This window comes from Callithrix jacchus, chromosome 11 (assembly GCF_049354715.1).
Source record: "Callithrix jacchus isolate 240 chromosome 11, calJac240_pri, whole genome shotgun sequence".
NCBI lineage: Eukaryota > Metazoa > Chordata > Mammalia > Primates > Cebidae > Callithrix > Callithrix jacchus.
The window spans coordinates 22515997-22531863 of NC_133512.1; the positions used below are offsets into that span (position 1 = coordinate 22515997).

At 43.7% G+C, this 15867-nt stretch overlaps 1 protein-coding gene across 2 annotated transcripts in view; it reads left to right on the forward strand.

Annotated features, from left to right (window-relative positions):
- EGFR (epidermal growth factor receptor) overlaps positions 1 to 15867 on the forward strand; it is a 198673-nt gene that overhangs the window by 39528 nt on the left and 143278 nt on the right. The window contains exon 1 of one of the 2 annotated variants that reach the window (XM_035253447.3): positions 14675 to 14835. The exons of the other annotated variant lie outside the window; for it this stretch is intronic. The gene's annotated coding sequence lies outside the window, so the exon portion shown is untranslated. Of the gene's footprint in view, positions 1 to 14674; positions 14836 to 15867 lie in introns of those variants that run through there. 2 annotated transcript variants of the gene reach the window in all.

Genomic DNA, 15867 nt, shown 5'->3' on the forward strand with positions numbered 1-15867 from the left:
TGTTCATTTAATGTTCTAAAAATATGTGTTTGAAGGGCTCTAGCAAAAAATAAACAATAAGTTTCTCAGCAATGGTAAGGCTGAAGTAAATGGAGAAAAATCTGAATTCATCCTTTTTCCGTTGGACTTGATGTTGAGATTTCACACTTGTGGGTGAATATGGGCCTCCTGCGAGCTTCAGCACAAAAGACTGAACTGAACAAAGGATTAAATATGTCACCTGTAAAATTCTGGGCAACAAGACTTCCAGCCACAGAATGTGTGACTCAGATTTCCAAGTCAAAACACACCAGGAAGCAGCTACCAGGTCCATGGCGTGTATCTCCTTGGCACCAGGCAGAATTCATCCTCAATGCTAGCTAGAGTTGAAGTAAAGAGCAAAAGAACTTTCTTTTTTATTACTCAACAAACTTTGTAGTTTGAGCTGTATTAGGCTTACAGAAAAATTGAGTGGCAGGTTCAGGGAGTTTCCACAAGGCCCCTGTTTCTTCCTCATGGTCCCTTGTAGGTTTCCCCTGTTGTTAATATCTGGCATTAACGTGGCACGTTTGTTACAGTTAATGAGCCAATATTGATACATCATTCACTAAAGCCCGCAGGTTGCATTAGGGGTCACTGTTGGTGGTGTACATTCTTCAAGTCTGGAGAAATCTAATGACATGCAATCAGCATGACTGTATCATGCAGAGTCGTCTCCTGGCCCTACAGGCCCCCTCCTTCCTCACCTGCTCGTTCCTCCTTCCCACCCTCCCCAAACTGCTCACAACCACTTAACCTTTGACTGAATGGATTTATTATTCTTCTGCCTTACTGTATGTATACCATATTTTAATAATATAAAATGAATAGCCTATACTAGGCTTCCATAAATATTCATTGAATAAATATTTGCATGGATGCAGGATCAATCAATCAGTCTTTCAGGATTTCTTATATATTACATTGTCCTTATAAGAAAGCAGTCAGTCTCACCAAGGTGCACCAAGTGGACACTGGACATGTTCTGACCTAGCTGAGAACTGAGTGCAAGTCCAGCTGGAGACACAGCAGCCAGGACCACTCACTTCCAGGACCACTGAGCCTCGGAAGAACCGAAGGCAGGGAGGTCCTCTCAGTGTGGACTGGGCCTCTGCTGGCTGCCACTGGGGGTCACAGGGCTGATGTGTGTTATGCCACGTGGGGAAAACCTACAGAAAACCCTGAAAAAGGCTCGCAGGGATACCCTCTGCCCCCAAAAGAACAATTGAATTCTAATTTATTTCTACCATTTTGCATTTTCTGACTTTTCCCAAGTGTACAGTTTTATATGCTTTTAACTAATTGTCATGTGGGGTGATATGATTATATTTCATAAATATATTCTAGTTTGTTCAGCTGTTCTTATTGGGTGAATTTGCGTGGTTTCCTGATATTTTTGTTTAGTAATGCCTCAGTAGTTTTATACATAATTATGTTTTCCTTCTGGATTATTTACTTCATATTTAGTTCAAGAAGTGAAATCACTGGAATCTCACAGTAAATTTTTGAATTTCACAGTATAATGCTGATTTTATTCAAAAACTCACATTCTAAGAAAGTATAATATGGCAAAACAAGCAACAAACATCTTAAGTTGATTTTTTCTTAGTATCTCTTCCTTCCTTCTTTGTTTGTGGAATACCGGACTATCTCATGGACACAAGATCTAATCAGTACCCTTCTTAAGTATGGCCACAGTGGGTTTCTCGTTATTTTATCTCCACTTCAGGAACGACTTTTCGTCTTGTGTTTTGGGAGCCATAGATGGTTCCAAGCAGGATGCTCGCTCTGGATAGACCCAGCATGTAGATGGTCATTTGGGCTTGCTCTTAGTGTAGCGATGCAGTCCTCTGGGAAAGGGTAGGAGTAGATTTTGGGGACTCTGAATGCCATGTGGCCTGAAGAAACAAGGGCTCCGTGCCACCTCTGCCTGTTTTCAACCGTGTAACCCGTGAACATCAAAAATCATGGACACACTCTGGTTAACACAGAGTGGGAGCTCAACAAATTATTACTTTTAATTGTTACTTGGACATGGCCGAGTTGACCACAGTCTGTGTTCTGCTACCTAGCAGTCCAAAAGTGATGCTACAGAAGGTGAACCACGTGCTGGGAAATGCCCCTCATCTCCTGTGTTTGCTCCATGAGATGCAAACACAGCCCCTGCTCCTGCTCTTCACAACTGTATCTCTACCAGCAATATTTGTATTGGCGAATCACATGCCCCAGTGGGAACTACTTAAGGGGAATTTAATGGATTTCATTCCTTGTCTGTAATTGGCCACTCAGTAATTGACGTGTAGGTCTCTGGTGTGGATGAAGATTCTGCCTTTTATGTCAGATATGTGTTGCAATTCAGCTTTCAGGTCCCAGCCCCAGGGAGGCTCCAGGGCCTTCACAAATGGGCCCACCCACGAGAAGGAAAGCAATTGTCCAAATGTGGGTAGCTTTCTTTCCCACTGTTCTCAGCTGCTTCCAATTAGCCCCATATACATAATCCCAGTTTGTGTCTGTATCAGTACAATTCTCCCATGTCAATGTGAATTTGAAACCACAGAGGGAAAGGGGACAGCCGATATGCTTTCATTCAGCTCTCCTCTGTCTCGCACCTCTTGGCCTGCATACATTTCTTTGCTCTGATTAAACGAGCATTTTATAAGCCACATTTGCTGTGTGAAACGCAAAGTTTTCCCTCCCATGATGAGGGTCTCCAGGGATGGTGTGTGTGTGTGTGTGTGTGTGTGTGTGTGTGTGTGTGAGAGAGAGAGAGAGAGAGAGACTGCTGTAAACATATCTGTGTGAAACTTCATTTTCCACGTGAATTTTTGGAACGGAGACAAATGGAACTCAGCTAAAAGATGGGAAAAGGTAGACCAACTCTGACCTAATCTACTTAACCTATCAGGCAGTTAATAACACGATGGCATAAATTATGCAGCACCCAGAAACAATCCTGTTTCAGCACTGCAAAGGCTCAGTCACTAAGCGGGCAGCATTGTTGGAGGTGAGCGGCTTGGGACCATGTGCCTGAGGTGCGCTCATTGCTGGGGAGGGCCATCTAGCCGTGCAAGGCCATGGGACTGTATTGTCAGTTTCAGGGAACTTTGGGACCCTGGAGCAGAAACCAGGACTCCAATGAACCAGGAGAAGAATTGGATCCAGGGGAGACAAGTGAGGAGTAAGAAGTCTATCTTTAGAAAGGAGATCCCCAAGTCTAGAAAGGTGGGAAAGGAGGGTGGAACCGTTCTGGAACTGTGTCTCAGTCCCAGCACCAGCAGCTCTCAAGGCTTTCTAGAGAAGGAAACTTCATTTATGAATTAAAATTAGTCTTCAACGACATGGCAGGGATCTTGGCACACCCTCTCTTGTGTCATAGTCCACTGTGTTGGAGGCAGAAGTGTTGGCTTTGGAGGCATAGAGATTAAAATTGGAGCACAGCAAAAGAAACAATCATTACAGTGAGCCGGCAACCAACAGAATGGGAAAAAATTTTTGCAATCTACCCATCTGACAAAGGGCTGATATCCAAAATCTACAAAGAACTAAAACAGATTTATAAAATTTATAAAAAACAAAACAAAACAAAAAACCCATTCAAAAGTGGGCAGAGGATATGAACAGACACTTTTCAAAAGAAGACATACATGAGGTCAACAAACATGAAAAAATGCTTATCATCACTTGTCATTAGAGAAATGGAAATCAAAACTACATTGAGATACCATCTCACACCAGTTAGAATGGCGATCATTAAAAAATCTGGAGACAACAGATGCTGGAAAGCATGTGGAGAAATAGGAACACTTTTACTCTGTTGGTGGGAGTGTAAATTAGTTCAACCATTGTGGAAGACAGTGTGGAGATTCCTCAAGGACCTAGAAATAGAAATTCCATTTGACCCAGCAATCCCATTACTGGGTATATACCCAAAGAATTACAAATCATTCTATTATAAGAACACATGGACACGAATGTTCATTGCAGCACTGTTTACAATAGCAAAGACTTGGAACCAACCCAAATGCCCATCAATGATAGACCAGACAGGGAAAATGTGGCACATATACACCATGGAATACTATGTAGCCATCAAAAATGATGAGTTCGTGTCCTTTGTAGGGACATGGATGAACCTGGAAACCATCATTCTCAGTAAACTGACACAAGAACAGAAAATCAAACACCGCATCTTCTCACTCATAGGTGGGTGTTGAACAATGAGAACACATGAACACAGGGAGGGGAGCATCACACACTGAGGTCTGTGGTAGGGGGTGACTAGTGGAGGGACAGTGGGGGGTGGAGAGTTGGGGAGGGATAACATGGGGAGAAATGCCAGATATAAGTGATGGGGATGGAGGCAGCAAACCACATTGCCACGTATGTACTTATGCAACAATCCTGCATGCTCTTCACATGTACCCCAGAACATAAAGTGCAATAATATATATGTGTGTGTGTGTGTGTGTGTGTGTGTGTGTGTGTGTGTGTGTATAAAAGAAAATAACTATGTACATTAAGACAAGCAGATCTGGGGATTTTAGTGGCTGAAATTAAATCATTTTAAGACACTGGAAAAAATAAATAAATTGGAGTAATACATGAACATTCAAAGCGTTAAACAGTAGCGATGTGGTGGGCTCCCCACCCCCAGGTACCCCTTTCTTAACCCTTTAATTGAGATCAGAGCCCTAGAAAAAACTTACAAAGTAATCATTTATCATTTAGACCTTAGTGCTTCTGTGAGCATGTTTTCCCTTTCATTGCTACTCATCTGCATGGAAAAGTACGCATGGGTTTCAGAGTATAACTCCATGGTGCTTGCTTCCATTATATTTGTGCTCCTTGGATCATATCTGATAAGCGACCAAAGAGCCCCATATTACTGAACATTTCCATTACTATTTTACGTGAAGGCAGTGCTGGGAGCTGTTCTGAATTCTCAGTTGCCTTTTTTCCCCTCCCCAGTTCTTTGAAAATATCAGAAACTGACTTGTGGCATCTTTGAAAAGCTACTTAACATGTACTGCCGTGCTCTGAACTTGAAAATGTGCTTTTAATACAAAGTTTGTGGAGCCCTTGCTGCCCATACGAGATGAATCCTACCATGTGGTGAATGCCCGTAAGCCCATCGGTTTATTTTCATGCTTGAAATTGGCTTTTGAGAGAGGCACCACGGTTCCCTTTTCACAGGAGAAGAAACACGGGAGGATCACAGATGGGGAGTCTTTCTCCACAAACTCACAAACCCCGAACGAAAGCCCAAGGCTGTCAGTTTCCAAAGCCCACCTGCGCCAGCACTCACATGGCATCTCCATTCTCTTCACTGAGTATCAAATGGAAAGAACATATGAGAGTCAAGTTTCAGAAAATAAGAGAAATTAAGAAATACGTGCCCGGAAGCAAGAACGTCTAGCCTCATTAAACTGGCTCCATTCACCTCCTCTCACATCTTTTTCTGCGTTTTGGCCAAGTTTTCTCTCCCCCACGTTTCCTCCTTGAACTCATTTGAATCCTCTTCCCTGGTGAAGTCATTTAGGTTCAGGCTCTTATTTTACTTTGGTCCGCAATTTAGATGGAACCACATGTGCTGATGTGATTGAAACGACGTGGAATTCTCGGGACAGAGATAGAATTGTGGAGGGGTTAGTGTGTGTAAGATTAAAAGACCAGCTGTCGGGGAGGAAATATAATGAACAAAAAATAGTGTTTTAAGTGAATCCTGAACCTGCACTCATGGAAAAAGTTCTCTTCCCTTGAGGTTCTCTCAAAGCATTTTACCATCAGCACACGCAGAACTGATTCTCAGTTTTCTGAGATGGGGCCGTCTTGAATCCAACAGACAACACACAGCATCAGCCAGACTAACACAAAGGACGTCGTGGGCACGGACATAAATACTGGTGTCAACACTGTGTCTGCATATTGAGAGAGGCGGAGCTAGAGGATAGAGTGAAGGGTGAAGGTACGCTGTTTAGAAAGGAAGCAGAAGAGAAAGGAAGACCACCAGTGCACCCCACAGCTCGAGGACCGTCCTGGAGGGCAAATGCCAGCTGCTCACTTCTGAAATGAAAAAGTCCAGTGAAATGAGGACAGTAATGCTTAGGGTTACTCACTTGACACTGCGGATGTTTCTTCTTGGCTTCTCACCTCCACACGAAACCCTTAGGTGGTGAAAATCTAATAGAAAAAATTATATAGTCTTGTAGATTTATTAGCCTTAACATAGTAAGAGAGTTTTTAAAAGCACATGAGGTCTTCCATGGACTAAAAGAAAACTTGTAAAGCTAAGGGAATCTCAATTTTTGATAGATAAAAGAACATATTTCCTCAAACTATGATCTTGATACTAGAATTTTAATTTTAAAATGCCTGCAGTTTATATGCAGAGTTATAGATTAATTCTTAAAAATAGGTTGTATGTCGTATCCACAGGTCAAATAGATGTAATTTTAATTCATAATAATTGTGTCATGTTCTTCCCTGCCAGAAGCCAGTTATGCAAGCTTCTCCATCCACACATGGAAAATAACTTAATGGAGTCCTCATTGCAATTTCACTTATCCAGAATTGGCTGTTGTTCTCAGAGCAGCCTGTGTTGCCTTGTTAAGGAGAACATGTTAGTATCCAGACATCCAGAAAGGGTCCTTCACTGTTTCAGAGTTCATTTTCCCCACTTTTGAAGTACACACACGAACACCCTTTCACACAAACCAGACAGAGATTGTAAAGTGATTCCACTGACATTTATGCACTTATTTTTTCTCTTTGGGTTTCAAACTGTCCATCAGTGCCCATTAACTCTTAATTTAGATATAGTTTAAGCCTAATTAGAAACCAGAAGCTCTTGTATGTCCACAAAGGATTATGACAGCCCAGAGAAAAGATAGTGAAGCAATTATGTAGCAAGATAAAGCCTTCTTAACAATACAACAATGGATGATTTTCTCACTGATCTTAGCCTCCTGAATTTTAGAATTGCCATTTCAAAGTCTAAAACAAAGGACAAGTCAGCGAATAGAGGAATGGCAAATTAGACACAAACCTGCTGGCTTTGTTATCTCTGTTTTAGCAAGTAAACCACCACACATACCCACAGCCCAAGAGATAGATGGCCGTGTACCTGCATTGCCCGGTCAAGGTGAGCAGCCCACATCTTCCCAGAAGAGGTCTACCACGCACCATACCACAAACCAAATATTATAAAATCAGATGGCACACTGTAGTGAATTTTTTGAGGCATGTATTGAAAAGCATCTCGAAAAGCATTCTCGAAGCTTCCAGAAGTCAACCTGAGTTACCTGAGAAGGGACGCTTTTTGACGATTGCTCGCTTGATACTGGGATGGCCAGATGAAGATTCCCCCTACTTCCTCAGAAGGGCAACTCTGGAATTTCTTCATCTTGCTGGAGATTCCTGCTGCATTCTGGGTCTTTAATGGATAAACACTGAGATGTCCTGAGGAAATTACTCCCTAGGGAGGAGAGGGGTGGACGAGGAGTAAGCTCTGCTGGTGACTCACGCGCCGTGCGGAAACTCCCTACACAAGTGAGCCATGCAGGGTGAGTCTAAAGGGTTAATGCTTTCCAAAGCCTCTAATTTGTTATTCTGGAAGAGTAATTTACTCACTAGAAGTGTCTGGGTGGCTACTAACACATTTGTGTCCTTAAAAAAATCTGTTTTATGTTAAGATTGAAAGCATAAAGCAAGAGCTCGAAAGTCACTGAAAACTGACAGCCCGTTTCCCATTTTCAAGAGTATTTATTAAAACGTTCTGGTTGCAGAAGGAATAAGAAATGGCTTGAGATCATGACCCAGTGAATCATATTGTAAACATGTTAGCTCTGGCTGTGAAATCAACCAGCGATGAGATCAAGCGTCCCCAGAAGGTGTTGGGGGAATTAGGGACATGGCTGTGTTTGCCAGAGAATAGGGAGCATTTTGCTTTCCCTCTTCACCAATGTGCTTTTGACGTGCATGGCAGAGCTGAAGGCAGGGGGAAGGGGACAACGTAGTAAGTGACAGAGCGGCTTTTTTTTTTTTTTTTTTTTTTTTTTTTTTTGCCAAGTGAAGCTGAGTCATCTGGCCTCTGTCATTTCAAAACTATTCTCTAACTATTCTCTACGGCTGCATTCCTTTCGCTCTCGCCTGCCTTTAGAACCCTGGAGAGGGCCTCCTGAAGCCTGGCCCTATTCTGTGTCCTGACAAAGATGAACACTTCTAAAAAGCTGCATTCTGCTCCTAGCACAGTTTTTCCTCACAGTGACTACATGATGACAGCACCATGCAGAGGAGGTGCCTGTCGAAGGGGCTCGTGGCATGTGACAGAGTCCCCTGCCCAGGACAGCTGCACTCCTCTCTTGCCTCCTTTCCTCCCGAGTTTGGAAAGGCTCTGTCCCCGTCAACAGAGGGTGTTCTGGCAGTTGACATTTCTGAAAATTACAGACTACATTTTTTAAAAATCCAGTAAGTGAAAACTAAAAAATTAATACTGTGGTCCTAATAGTGTGGCGTTCGATAGCTAATGAGACGTTGTCATGCCACCTATTATTTTCAGGCTTTTACAGTCGTTTTTTAAATACAAAGAAATCTTTGGTGTGAAATGTTCCCCAGGAGTTGGTGCAAGCAGAGGCAACAGGTCAAGGGAGCTGAGGTTGGAGTCTCCAGTTCCTCCTGGCCAGGGGGCAGCACACAAGTAAATAAAATATAAAGCCAAGATTTTACAAGCACGTCAGTTTATAACTCACTGTAATGAATTCTCCTTTGCCCATCACAAAGGCATCTCTTCACTGTGGAGTTTGGTTTGCTTGGTTACAGAAAGGGCAGTTCAAAGCTTTGGTTCTTAGGTTGCTACTGGGACAGTCAGCTGAATTCCTCCCACCGTGCTGGTGCTGGGGTGGGGCTCACGCAGATTCTCTTTTGTCACCAGGGGTGCTGTGGATTCACAAGTAAGCGAGATGCTTCTCAGGTCAAGCCTCTGGCTGCTCCCTGAGGTCAGCTGCCTAGCTTCTCCTCCTCTGAGACAGACAGGAGCAAAGACTATGATGCATGCATTTCCCAAGCTTGAAAAATGATGCAACCACATAAAACCCCATGATTTCATATAGACATTCCAAAACCTAAAAGTAAACCATGCATTCACAGAAACACAGAATTACAGAACTGGAAGCTGAGCTGGTCACTTGGGAGAAGGGCGTTCTTGCCATTGGTTTATGCCTCAGCCCCACCACGCAGTGGTGGCCAGGTGAACTGGGCTGCTCCTGCATCCTCGGCTCCTCACCTGTCCAGTGGGGCAGTGGGGCAGTGATGTCTCTCTTGTAGCTCTGGTGTCAGGATGAGGGAGGTAGGGTGCGGTTTCAGAAAACCATCCGGGCTGCACCTGCGTGAGCACAGCTGCGATTTCAGGAGCAAAGGTCAGAAGAAACCCCTGGGTTTCTTCTACATGAAAGCGCTGCCATCTCCTGAAATGCTTTCAAGACTGCCCAGGAGCACGGCGCAAAGGGAGAGCCGGAGCCCGTGGGGAAGTGATTCCAGAGTGTTCCGCGTATTAGAGAAAGGCATCTGTTGGAAAATGGACATTCAAGCAAGTTTGCCTGCACAGACACACAGAATGACTGGGAAAGCCCTGACAGGTTACTTACTGGTAAATGAGGTGAGAACCCAATTGCTGCCTCTTTTTCACTTTAAAAACATTTAAATCTTGAATTGTGGTAAAATACACATAAGATTTACTATTGTAACCATTCATATACAGTTCAGTAGTGTTAAGTATATTCACATTGCTAAGGAACCAATCTGCTACTTTTATTTATTAATTTTTTCTGAGGGAATTATTTTTATATTTTAAAATATTTAATTGACAAAAATTATGCATATTCTAGGTGTAAAATATGATTTTCTATATATGTACATTGTATACTCATTACCACAGCCAAAGAAATTAACACATTTCTTTGTGCATGTGTTTGTGTATGTGTGCACGTGTGTGCCTGTGTTTATGTGTATGTGTATACATGTGTGTATTTGTGAGTGCCTGTGTGTCTATGTGCATGCATATATGTGTGTGTGTCTGTGTGCACAGGTGTGCCTGTATGTGTGTACGTGTGTGCATGTATGTATATGTGTGTCTGTGCACAGGTGTGCCTGTTTATGTGTTTGTTCATGTGTGTACATGTGTGCATATGTGTGTAGTTGTGTGTGCACAGGTGTGTATAGGTGTGCCTGTGTGCATGTGCACAGGTGTGTGTGTGCCTGTGTGTATGTCCACATGTGTATATGTGTATTTGTGTACAGATGTGTATGTGTGTACATGTGTGTGCACAGGTGCCTGTGTATGTGTGCATGTGTGTGTGTGTGTGTGTGTGTGTATGCATGTGCAGGGGGTATGTGTGTGCACAAGTGTGTTTATGTGTGCCTGTGTGTAGTGGGGACACTAAAAATTTCTCTTATCACCAAAGAATAGTTATTTTGTTTTCCCTCTTCCATTTTGAAATATCAGAACAGTCATAATTTCCCATAGACAAAATCCTCAATCCTCACCATCCTTCTATTTCCTATATTCATCATAAGCTTCATGCTTGGTGTTGAAATTGTTTTCTGCAAATAGAGAATACAAAGAGGAGATTTTAAAAGTCAATGGCAGCCCCACAGTTCTTTCTCATCTGATTTTCTGATACCTTGAGTTGACTTGGGTGTAGGGTTTTCCTTGACTGTGCTTATTTCTGTAGCAGCAGCTCCAGATTGTGCAATGGTTTTCTTCAGAGATAGCTTAGAATGAGCCCCAGAACAAGGTCAACGTGAAGATTGCTTGTGTCTGCGCTTCCAGGGCACAGTGATCCTCATCACTGGCTGGGGGCTCCGTGAGGATCTGCTCCTGGTTGTTTCTGTTCTGTATCTTCCTTGGGGCCTTTACTGAAGCAATTACCAACTGGCGCAATTTGATTGCTACTATCCCTATCATCCACAGATGGCGGAAATACTGAGAACACAGCAGTGACCAGGAGGCAGTAGTCTGTCCACATCTAAGAACACACTTGGATAAATCACAGAGAGAGACAGAGAGAGAGAGAAAGGAATGCATGGTTAGTGGGTTATCAAACTCCTATGACTTTTCACAGGAAAAGGCCTTGTGCACACCAACTTTAGGAATGTGTAGAAAGAAGGGTCGGGACAGGGGTGGGGTGGTGGGCAGAGCAGTTGGGGGGCACAGGGAAAACGCATCTGGTCATGTATTTGGAGCAGGAAGTCTTGCTTTACTATTGAGTTGCAGGGACACTCCGGGAACAGTGTTCACTTATTTTTGCAACCATTTCTTCAGACGAAAGTCATGAGACTCAAGTCTTCTTACAAAGCAGTTTGAGGCTTTGAGGACCAGATGGATTATAGAGATGAGTAGAAGCATTATTGTTGTATTTTTTTAAGTGAAATTCACTAAATGCAAATAAACCTAGCAAAGACTCTCTGGTTAATTTTCTTCTAAAATTCAGATAATTAAGACAATTCATTCTCCCGAAACTGCTGTGCATAAAAAGAAAAATTTTATCGAGGTGGCCCTTGAGTGCCAAATGGTCTGTACTCAGCTGCAAAATGAGTCATTGATGACCCTCCAGCAGCTCAGCAATGGATGCCTTTTAGCTCAGGTGGTGACTGCTGCACGTGAGATACGTCCGGCAAGTATCTGCTGAGCTAATAATAAACAGCCTCAGGCAGAAAGACAGCGGGCATTGGACAGCCTGTGGCGCAAGGTCATGCTTAAAAAGACCCCTTGGGCCGGGCGCGGTGGCTCAAGCCTGTAATCCCAGCACTTTGGGAGGCCGAGGCGGGTGGATCACGAGGTCAAGAGATTGAGACCATCCTGGTCAACATGGGGAAACCCTGTCTGTACTAAAAATACAAAAAATTAGCTGGGCATGGTGGCGTGTGCCTGTAGTCCCAGCTACTCAGGAGGCTGAGGCAGGAGAATTGCCTGAACCCAGGAGGCGGAGGTTGCGGAGATCCGAGATCGCGCCATTGCACTCCAGCCTGGGTAACAAGAGCGAAACTCCATCTCAAAAAATACAAAAAGAGACCCCTTGTTCCACTGCATCCCAACTCCCCATCCTGGGGCCTCACAGGCCTTGGTGAACACGCGCATCAGACCTGGTTCTTGCTCAGTCCTGGGGGCCACAGAACCCAGCAGATACTTTACCCCCAAGACCAAACTCCAACTTGGCTTTTGTCCTCCTCTCCAGGATTGGTGACCTCCAAGGTCATGAGGCTGTGATGGGCAAGGACCCACTCCTCTCCATCCTCCCACCTTCAGGTCTCTGACAGTGGGAGCAGACATTTAAATAGTAGACTACCGGCCGGGCGCGGTGGCTCAAGCCTGTAATCCCAGCACTTCGGGAGGCCGAGGCGGGTGGATCACGAGGTCAACAGATCGAGACCATCTTGGTCAACATGGTGAAACCCCATCTCTACTAAAATTACAAAAAATTAGCTGGGCACGGTGGTGCGTGCCTGTAATCCCAGCTGCTCGGGAGGCTGAGGCAGGAGAATTGCCTGAACCCAGGAGGCGGAGATTGCGGTGAGCCAAGATCGCGCCATTGCACTCCAGCCTGGGTAACCAGAGCGAAACTCCGTCTCAAAAATAAATAAATAAATAGTAGACTACCCACAGCAGGGCTGGTAGATGAGCAAACTCAGGAAGGTGCCTGCATCGACTCTAGTGTTAAACACAGAATTCTTACAGGGCACCCGCAAAGTTACCTAACTGCTGACTCCACCAGACATAGAAATGTGGTAACCCGCTAACCATCATTCTGGCTCTCTCTCTCTCATATACATTTACACACATATACACACAATCTTGTTGCTTACTTGTCAGACAGTCTACTTTCAGAAAAGTTTTGAGGAATACAGCATGTATAAAACTGAGAGATTACCTGAAGTATTTTTAGATTTAGTAAAAAGCTGCATGATTTTTTGAACATCACACTTGAAAAGTACATGAATACAGATATGCTTAGGAAAAGAAGCTTCAATTAACTTAAAAAGGAGAAGAATGCTATATGCTGTATCCCACCTTTCTCTGAATGTTACATTTTCTCCCCTATCCCAGGCTGCGTCTAAGAAAACAAAAAGGAAATATGCTATGTATCTTTTCCAAGCAGTGAAAGCTCTGGGTTTCCCCCTGTTTTCAATGCACAATGCTTCCCTTTCTTACTGGTCAGACAGGATAGGTTCTGAGTCCCCTGGTATCATCAGCTTACATAGTCTCTCTGTTAAATGTTCACAAAAATCACTACCTTTCACGCCTCGGCAAAACCTCTACTGCGTAAAATGTAGTGAGGTCATTCGTTTTAGGAGGAACTGCCCCAAGTGCAGTGGGCAAAGAACCACCGTGTTGGACTATTTATCTAATTTTCATTTAGTTCTGGGATTTAAATAAGTGATTCCATACATACAAACATATGTATGTAATAACAGCAGCAGCCTGTGAAACGTTGGCAGGACACTGGAGTTGAAAGGGGACTTTGCAGCCCTCCAGTTTCCTATCACAGATTAGACAGCTGGGGCGTGTGCAGGTGACTCTTTGCAAACGGTCCTGAGTCTTCCAGGTTATATCTTCATTCACAGCCAGTGCTGACTGCAGAAGCAAATATGCAAACATGTGCAAGAAGAAATCATACATCCTGGGGCTTGGATTTCCTCCTCTCTTGCTGTTTCTATCCGTAGACAGAACCGTTGCTGAGCTATTGAATTTGTCTCCTTCCCCCACACCAGTCTTGAAAAGGGAAAGGAAGTGAAGAGAAGAAAAAGAAATTAATAAAGCCAACAGACCCTAGGAGAATCGTATTGAATCCCAGCTTTGTAAAGTTTTGCTTTATTCCATGGCAACATGTGTATACACATCCCGCCGATGTTTCAGCGGCTCAGAGCAGGTAAGGCTTGTGCCAAATGCCGCTAGCAGGAGGAGCATGGAGACAGCCGCAGAGCTAGAACATGGGCCCTTCCTTGGCCCAGTGTCTCAGGACCTGCCTAAAGCCCAGCCCTGACACTGAGCGCGCTTCCGCCACCCTTATATAAAATTGTGTTTTCTCTATTCTCTTTTTATTATTCAGAATCCTCAAGAAATACATAAAGTTCTTTCAGAAATATTTTGTTCTGAAAAGAGGACTAAAACAGATGGCCTGAGTGTGTTAAGCACAGCGACCAGACAATCGTCTGCCTCTCCACCTGCCCTGCCTTCACCGGCAGAATCGTAATCCATCGTGTTCTCTGTTCAGTGTCAACGCACCTTTCAGAGCATGAGGCTCTTCCCTTCTAGGCGGTCTTACCAGGATGCATGTACGTGCCTGCATGTACACACGCGCAGCTCCCCAGGACTCTAAAAAAGATACTTTTCTGCTTTAATACTAATAATATGTGAGAGATTTGTGTTTCCAGAATTGCATGGTTCTCTCCAAATTGTACTTGAGAGAGAAAGGAAAGAACAAAATTTATTTTACAAAAATACTCAGTACACTTAGGGCACATACGAAGATGTTCCAGAACATGGTTTATCTCTTTAAAGACAATTAGCCCAGTTTTCTGGGCAAGGCAAGGCAAAATATTCAGTAACTTAGCAACACCAACAGAAGACAGCCAATATTGCAGCACATTTTTCTCTTGGATCGGGTCAGAGAGTACTGCAGAGAAAACGGAGTAGTCAGAGCTGAGATGCTTCCGCACTCACTGGGGTCAGTGCAGCGTTCAGCGTGTGCCACGATAATACCAGAAACTCCCCGGCCAAGGCCTTGGAATCCAGCTCTCATTTTGTATGTGACCTGCAGGGAAGTAAGTTAAATGCATACCTTTCATCAAGTTCAAATGCAAACTTAATTTTAAATGCATGTAACATCAGTTTAAGTGTCGTAGCTATTACTAGCAAGGTAAGATGGGACCGTGTTTTTCAAGGTACTCTGCACAAACTTTGGTGCAGATGACCTACTCAAGGTGGATTTTAGAGCTTTATTTGCGGCATTATATCACGGACAAAAGCACGTTCATCAGAGTCAGAGGAATGTGGTGCAAATGCCAGCTGTCCCACTTACTGGCTGTGGGACTTGAGTAAGCTCCTAAAGCAGCTGCACCTGCCTTTCCTGCTGGGCACCGTGGAGCTAGTTTTCTCAGAGGGCTTCGGGCTGGATGGTTTGCTGGTAGATGTGAAGTGTCAAGCATCGCTTTCATGAGTGGTGGTGCTGATGGTGTTTCATTCTTTAGGGAGGTGATTTCCCCTGCAAAGGCACCAACAGTTTCATGTTGGCCCATTTTTCTATTAATTGTTTCAACTAATAGGACCAAGAGTGGTTGTCCCATCATTTTATTACTGCTGGTTGTACCACAAGCATTTGCTTCGTTGTGTTTAGGTAAATATTGACAGATGCTTTTGACAGTCTGCTGTTTTGTCTGCTTTCAAGGTCCTTAAAGTAATCCCTAAAAAGATGACAGTGCTGACAGAAAGATGTCTGGAGTCAGTGACCCCGTGTTCTTCCCTGCGTGCCCATCACTTTCTAAAACGTCACATTCAAAGGACTTTCATGATTTCTTTTTAGGTATGTGGTGACAGTTCAGTTCGCTTCACTGTCTGGAAAATTTCCTTATAATCAGGATGAAATTTTTCATGTTAACATCTCATGTCTCATTACTTTTAGGTAAGGAATTCTCAGGCTTTGCTATATCTGATTGCTCTTGGAGGCTGAGCTTTTGGCTAACTACCTGACCGGTTTTGTCATTTCTCTTCCCTTGGAATGAAGCAATATCTGACTTCTCATCGTTTCTGCTATTTTGCCATTTAGTGATCTGTGATTTTGCTAAATACTGAAGGAC